Source organism: Aegilops tauschii, chromosome 3 (genome assembly GCF_002575655.3).
Source record: "Aegilops tauschii subsp. strangulata cultivar AL8/78 chromosome 3, Aet v6.0, whole genome shotgun sequence".
Classification (NCBI taxonomy): Eukaryota; Viridiplantae; Streptophyta; class Magnoliopsida; order Poales; family Poaceae; genus Aegilops; species Aegilops tauschii.
The window spans coordinates 422,947,454-422,955,958 of NC_053037.3; positions in this window are offsets into that span (position 1 = coordinate 422,947,454).

Below are 8,505 nucleotides of genomic sequence, written 5' to 3' on the forward strand. Positions count from 1 at the left end.
ATCGCGTTGGTTGCAAGGTTCTTATTTGTTTGTGTAGGTACGAGGAACTTGCGTGTGGCCTCCTACTGGATTGATACCTTGGTTCTCAAAAACCGAGGGAAATACTTACGCTACTGTGCTGCATCACCGTCTCCTCTTCAAGGGAGAACCAATGCATGCTCAAGAGGTAGCAGTAACCCCTTATCTCTGATATTACTATTCATCCAACCTAACTTTAAGGGGCATCCTATGGAATGCTCTGCTAGAATCATACTCGTCGATTAGGAAGAGAGGTGTGAGACAATGCGTGAGCGACAAGCCTAAAGATAATGTGCGTACAGGAGACACGTAGGCAGGTCTATGTATATAGAAAGGGTCGATGGGGATTATGCGTGTGTATGCTTGTGAGAGGAAGAGTGCTTATGATAAAGGTTAGTGAAAACGGCCGTAAATGGTTACGAGAGGGAGGGAGGGTTATATCGAGAGCATGTGTGCGAGAAAGACAGCTCGAGAGAGAGTGTGTGAGCATGTGTGAGAGACCACCGATGGAGAGTCAAACTACACGTAAAAGACTAATGTACACATTGATTAAAGATATAAATTGTATCCAAATATTAGGATGGGATCATGATATTTGCAATTCGCGTAAGGAACGGTCATTGATCCATCAGACATCTAGATTCTATCGAATTTGAGCATGTCTATGTTGTTATTCGACATAATTGATCCACATAGTTAGTATTTTGAAATCCAGACAATGCATCGCTTTAGCAATCGAATATAAACGTGAGTATAGTTCATGTCGTGTGTGTAAAGCACATTATACATACGAAAGTTACACAATGAACATTATAAATAGCTAGCTATGAACTAGCATACATTTGAATTCAACTTAAGGTGGTTTAAAAAAATCGAATTCAACATGAAGTCCATTCAATTATTTGAATTCGATATCATGGCATTTGTAAATCATACCTAAATTATGGGGGCACTAATCTTTGCTCTGATTTTGTACATAATAGCATATATAGTCGTGTACAAAATAGATTCAAATTTAGCTCCTCCATTCCAAAATAATTGTAGTTATAGGATTTTCAAGTGTCAAAATTTCAAAAAGAAGCAGATAATTTAATGAGGTTTTCAAACATACAAGGTCAAATTTAACGTTGTCTATTTAGGTCAATCCTCAAAGTTCAAGAGTACCCTAAACGTGAATGCTTCTGTTTCAAAATTTCGAATGAAGCGCCAAAAGAGCCTCTACTCGCCCGTAACCGCGTGAGACCAATGTTTGGTAGTAGAAGGAAATTACTTTTCTAACTCCGACCCGTGAAACCTACCAGCCCGACGTCCAAAGATCTAAACCGGGGTAGGTTTGTAGGTTCATCTAGATGCCACGCAACCGCCTCCGAAAAACATTCATACACAATGGCCGCCTAAGCACACATGCGCGCGACCGAAATCGCTCACGCCCACTATTTGGGACACCTGGGATTACCATCCTACCCCCGACCCGTAGTAGGTCCGAAATTTAAGAGGGGGCAAAGTTTGTACTTTCCCCAAATTTCGAACAAGCGTGTCCCATCTGTTAAAAAAATCCAAAAAACAAGTGTGTCCCAGACCGAAACATGGTTCTCCCTTAGCTCCGCTCCCCCCCCCCCCCGTCCGATTCCCCATTCGTACTCCGTGGGTGCCAAAACTACCTCTCCACCAGTCGCGAAACCCCAGCGTCCTCCGTCCGCCACCCCATCCCACCCATCAACCGCCGCCCTCCTCCATCACGCCGGAGCCGATACCCCGACGTCGTCGTCCACTGCAACCTCAACCGCAACACCCTCCACGGCTAGTAATTGAAGCCGAGGCCGAGCCGTCCGTACCCTAGCCAGTTCTACCAAGCCGTCCTGCGCCTCACCGCTGCTGCTCCAACTTCGCCACCGTCCACCGCACCAACGCTGTTGCTACGCCGTCCTTCGTAGCCTCGGATCTGCTTCCCCTCCACCGACATATGGCCACAGCAACACAGTCAACAATTTGGCCATGGGTTCGTCCAAGCCTGCACCCTCCTCCAAAACATCGGTTTCCCCGGCAAAAATAAGAAGATCGGCGCGACATATGGAGGCGACCGGAAATGGTACTCCTCTTCCCTTATTCGTGCAAATTTTATGTGTCTGCTTGCACGGTATTCATCCCACAGAAGACACTAGTTGACCGCTTCTTCTTGATACTAGATGTTCCTAGTAACTCGCGATGCACAAGGTTTATCCTCATATACTATTTCACCTTAGCTAGAGGTCCGTCGCCCCCCTGGATTTCAATTCCTGGTCAGTTGATTCCCAATTAACGGAAGCATTACCCAGCGTAACAGACGCTAGTCCGCCTATTACGCCGGGGAAGCAGCGCCTCGGTGTTTATCTTAGGGGTGTGTGGGGCCTAGAGCTGCTGGCGCCCGATCTGGAGGTCGGACAGGATTAAGGGATGGCCTGGGGGCGCTGCAAATCACGGCGGTGGTGTGAGGTCGAGAGGAGGGCAGGGCGATGGAGGCAGGGGTCTGGGCCGGTGGTCTCTGGTGGTTCGAGAAAGATCGTCAACAGTGACTGGCGGGAGGTACACGAAGGCCATCTTCCCATTCCCTATAGATCAGACGGTTCATAAAAAAATCGACTCACCTATTTATTTTAAGTCGACTGTTATCTTGATAGGACCACATGTGGTGGTGTGCTGGAGGGGTACCTGCATTTCCTGTGCTCATATATTACAAAATCATACTGAGTAGAATCTAATTTTGTTTGCCATGCAATGTTGGAGAGCTATCATATGTCTCATGTCATTTATTTTTCAGCCACCTTCTATCTGCTACTTTTACAGTGCACTAGTTCTGCACACACTTCACCCATACTCTCACTATTGTGTTTTTATGCAAGGGTATTTCAGACTCTGCCTTCACAGAAGCATAAAAGAAAAGAGAGAAGTCGCTCCAGCTTTCTACGCAGGTAGGCCAGACACGTTTCAGCACTTTAAAGGGTGTAGTGTCAGCAGATGGAGATGGTAAACGTACCTCTGGAGTTGACAATCTCGCTCCCAATGAACCACCATCCCAGGTGCCTGCTTTAACTTCACGGTGTCATATGTGGTTGCATGTTGCATATGGTGTCTAGCTTGTATTCAAAAGGCCGAAGTCGGTCTTTATTAAGATAAGGAAAGATATTTTTTACATGAACCACCATCCCGGGAGCACTAGAAGTCAAATAGATAGTCAGGGCACTGGCCGAGCCAGTGACAAGCCCAGCACAGACAGGCATCACCTGGAAGCCAACTAAAAAGCCACGATGGTGGCGAAGCAGCCCGCCTCCCACCAGGCTCTCAGGTCCTAGATGATCATGCTCACCACTCCAGCCGGATGTCTAGCTTGTATTGCTTCCAATTTGGTTAAATTGCATCTGCTTAGCTTACACACTATACCTTTGAATATGACATGCCTTCCTGGTTTTGGTACATACTAGTACATCTGTCTATTAACCATGTTCTTACATCAAACTAATGTTCTTGTGTATCCCTCATCAATCACTTATGATGAGGCAGTCAGGCTAGTGGACTACTGTGAGAAAAGGTCCTAATTTAAAGAATGCAGCGTCAGCCTCCCCACATGATTCTCAAGAAACAGGAAGGCTAGATGAAGATAGTGAACGCAGCTCTATAGTTGATTACCGCATTTCCCCTACACTAGCATCGCAGGTGCTTGCTCTAACTTGGCAGCGTGATATGCGGTTGCATGTTGCATATGGTGTCTAGATTGCATTTCGTCCAATCTGGTTAAATTGCATGTACTATTCTACTTAGTTTATACATTATACCTGTTAATGTGACATGCCTTCCTGTTTTTAGTACATAGTACATCTGTCTGTTAAACATGTCCTTACATAAAACTATTGTTTTTTGTATCCCGCATCAATCAATATGACGAGACACCTTTAGTATATGCAGTGTGATATTAGTTGCATCTTTCATATGATTTATAGCATGCGCTGCTTCTAATTTGTTGAAATGCCATTTATGATGTGACGCTTTTAACTTGGCAGAGTAATATTGGTTGCATCTTTCATGTGGTGTCTAGCTTGCATTGCTTCTTATTTGTTGAAATGGTTTCTGCTTAGTTTACACAAACTGTTGTGAATATGCCATGCCGTCCTGTTTTTCGTATTATTCCATCCTGGTATCATGTGTTTGCCTTACATCAAAGTAGTGATTGTCAGTATCATGCACGAATGAGTTCTGAAGAGTGAATTTTATTGCTTTTTCTTGTCGGTTTTACTTGACAATTCAAAATCAATAAAGCGGAAGGAAGTTAGCAAGGTAGCGGATAAAGGTGCTCCTTCCAAACTGAGGGCCTCTAAAGATTCTACTCCTCCATCCCCCCAAGATGATTTCCAAGACAACACATGCATAGACACTCAATGTAGCTGTGTTCATGATGAGCACGTCTCCCCTAGTGCACCATCACAGGTGCTCCCTCTAACTTGGCACTATTATATGTGGTTGCATGTTATGTATGATGTCTAGCTTGTATTGCTTCTAATTTTGTTGAATTCCATCTGCTTACTTTACACATTATACTTGTGAATAAGACATGTGTTCCTGTTTCTAGAACATACAATATCTGTCTATCACACCATGTTCTTACATCAAAGTACTATCGTTGTGTAACCTGCAACAATCACTTATCATAAGACACGTTTGACTTGGGAGTGTGATATAGGTTACATCTCGCATTCTTTTCTAGCTTGTAGTACTTCTAATTTGTTGAAATGGCACTTATGACGAGACAGTTTTAACTTGGTAGAGTGATATTCGTTGCATCTTTCATATGGTGTCCAGCTTTCATTGCTTCTAATTTGTTGAAATGCCTTCTCCTTAGTTTACACATCATAAGTTGTGAATATGCAATGCTGTGAATATGCAATGGCACTAATGACGAGAGACCTTTAACTTGGTAGTGTGATGTTGTTTGCATCTTGCATATGATTTATTTCTTGTACTGCTTCGCATTTGTTTAAACGCCATTTATGATGAGACACTGTTAACTTGGTTGGGCGATATTTGTAGCATCTTTCATATGGTTTCTACCTTCCATTACATTGCTTCTAATTTAGTGAAATGTCTTCTGCTTAGTTTACATATCATAGTTCTGGTTATCTCATGTCGTCCTTTTTTTCGTACATGTTACATCCTCCTATCATGTGGTTGTCTAACATCAAAGTTCAGTTCGTCTGTATCACACATCAATTTGTTCTAAAGAATTAAATTGTTATTCATTTTTCTTGTCGGCTTGACTTAACATGGCACAGAGAAAGAGGAAGCAACACAGATTGATAGGGAAAGGGAAGCGGAAGAATCCTGCAGATTCTGCTGGTACTGATGGTGCAATAGAAGGTCAAAGTCCAGCGGAAAATTGTACAAACAAGGTATCCCGTGCTACACGAGCTGCAGAACAAGCCAAACAGAAACAAATAGCTGCCAGCAAACAAGCAGAGACAACCCTAGTTGTTGCAACACCTTCCACAATACAACCAGCTGCACGATTTACTCGTTGGTCAACTCAGCTAGCAGCACGTTCCCAAGCTCACTTTCCACTTGACACTACTTCCGAAGCACTCTTGACACAAGATGAGTTGGCAAGATGAGATGAACTTTGTGAGCTTCAACAGGAAGAAGGTAGTTGCTAGAGTCAAGTTACAGTTGCATGCTTCTTTATATGTAGTCTCACAGTTTGATGTACACTAACACTTCCTATGTTCGTTGTTGGACTAGCACCTAGGCGCAAGAGGAAACAAACATCAGGGATAATGCTCGATAGGTTAACTAAATATAGAGGAGGAAGAATGGAGATCTGTTTTGAGGCAGGTTTAAAAAGGCCACGTGATGCTACAGAGTCAGCCAAGTTAGTATCAGAGGCAGCGGTTGCCGTTAGGTGTCATGTACGTATCCTCCCAACATGGATTCAGTACAGGAATGACAAAGATGAAACCCAGTAAAACACCTTCCTCAACCATTTATCTGTAAGTATGGTTATGTATGGAAACTAGTAATATCGTCTTGCTCTGTCCCATACTTTCTAGGTTGCTGATAATGAGACTCCCATAATTTTCAATAGATGAGGTTCAAGTTGGATAGCCAAGATGATGCAACCAGACAAGCTTGCACCCATGTTTTCAAGTCTGCTCTGCGACAGTATCGGTATAACTTGAGGAAAACTCACTTTGAAGGCAAGGCTAACAGTGAACTTGCCCAAACATCACCAGTGGAAAATATATCGGATGAAGACTGGAGAGGCCTCGTTAAACACTGGTCTGGTCTGAAGTATCAGGTACATTATATATATGTGATCAGATCACATGCTGAAGTCCTATTTACGCATGTTCCACACAAATCTATCTTCTTGTAGGTGAACTGTTCAAAGAACAAGGCCAACCGTACGAAAGTGAAATTCCAACAGACGACAGGATCTCGTAGCTATATTGCACACTGCGAGGCTCTTGTAATTAGTTGTTGTTTCACTCTTTTCGCTGTACCATATTATTAGATCTATATTGACTTGTTCCAAATGCAGAGGAAAGCCCGCAAGGACCAAAAAGTACCTGAACCAAATGTTGTGTAAATCTTCAAGGACGGTCACACCAGCAAGGCGAAGGGAATGACTACACCAGTCAAAACCGCTATTGTAAGTCCTTAATCCTCATGCCTTTTAACTACTACTTACTCTGACTCGTGCCTTGAACTGCATGGTTTGCAGCCAATGTCTATTACTCTTTTCAATTTTATACACAATTGTCTTAGCTTATCATTGCACCTTACAAGGTTTAAAAGAGAGGAGTGATGTTCCTTTGATCTTGACCTGTAATCTAGTTCCGTGCTGGACTTGCCCACACAACGTTACAATTGCCTGTTTGTCTGTTCTCAGTTGTTTTCTGATATGAATGATGTCATACTATGCTTACCGTATTATAAACTTTGTCTCTTTATCCTTAGCTGTCAATACAATGTGAAGAAATAGACAATACATTAGCCATGGTACATGGTCATATGTTTGCAACCTAGTTTTATTATGTACTTTGCAGTAAAATACAACTAATATTTTACATGGGTTCACCAGAATAAGTTCGGTATATAGACCTATTTTGTTTGGTTTTGCTGCCTCCTTAATATCCTCAATTCTGGTACTACTAATGTAAAAACTCGACTTTTCAGCAAGCTATGGAAAAAATGGCGGAACCGCCACCTTCTGAAGGTGGCGAGGCAACTATAACCGCAATGTCAGTTTTTGATGCAGTGGGTCAGTACCTGTCCACTAATAGTGCCAAAAGCACGTTCCTGCGTAATACTGGGTTGGTTGTTAAGGCAATCTCGTCCAAACTGCCTCATGATCAAGATATGCAAGCTCAAAACAATGTTATATCTGCGCTCCAGACACAAGTCCATTCCCTAACAGAGGCCCTTTGGGAAACAAGGACAAACATTGTTCGATGTCGTCAAGATATGCATGGTTTTGAAACCAGACTATCAGACATTTGCTATGTTGTTCAGGAGCCTATGAGAAATGAAGGCCAAGGTTATGGTGCTCCATCAGATAATACAACATGACGTAACGGTCAGGTCAAATGAACTGAGCTTCTGAACTTCTGGTGGTGCATTTATCTGCCAGACTGTTAACTTTTATGCCAACCTTCCTTTTGTTTTATAGTTGTAATTTGTTTTGTTGCGATACAAAATTTGTTCTTAACGTGCAGCCACCGGCTGAAGAAAACAGCAAGCCATTTTTGCATAGTGTAGGGTGTTCCCTATATTTGCACTGGTGGCGATCTTTGATGCCCAGTGGATGTAATCTCTGCAATCGCCTTAATAGCCTAGCGTTAGTTTCGGGCTTATTTATTTCCTAGTCTTCTTTTTCCCTGGTTTGCTAGTGGCCGCAACAACCATGGGCCCACTACAAGAAATATGTCAACTTGCGACCATCACTATTGGTCACTGAAAGGTCATTGTTTTTCATTTGCGACCTTTTTGTGACCAAAAACAGAAGGTCAAAAGCTGGCAGTCGTAAAATGAAATTAACGACCTTCTCTGTGAGAAGGTCGTGAAATTCCACGACCAAAACAAAAGGTCGTTGATCCTATGACCTTCTGTTTAGTCGCTAGCTCTCTGCCCAGGCCACGTCAGATCCGACGTGGCAAGCTGACGTGGCAAAATTGCGACCAATTGAAAAGGTCGTTGACAAGATTCAGCCCGGTCCAATTCGGTGTTTTACATGGGCCGAACCCAATAATTCAGCCTTTTTAATATATATTTTTCTATTAATTTTCTCTAGCTACGTGGGCCGAGCCCAACAATTCGGCCTTTTTAGTTTCTTGGTCATGGCATTTTAGTCCATTGATTTTCCATTTACAGCCCTTATATATTCAATCTGGTCCCACTAGTTAGATGGGTCCCCCTTGTCATGTTCATCTTTCAAATTGGTCCCACATGTCAGAATGTACAAAT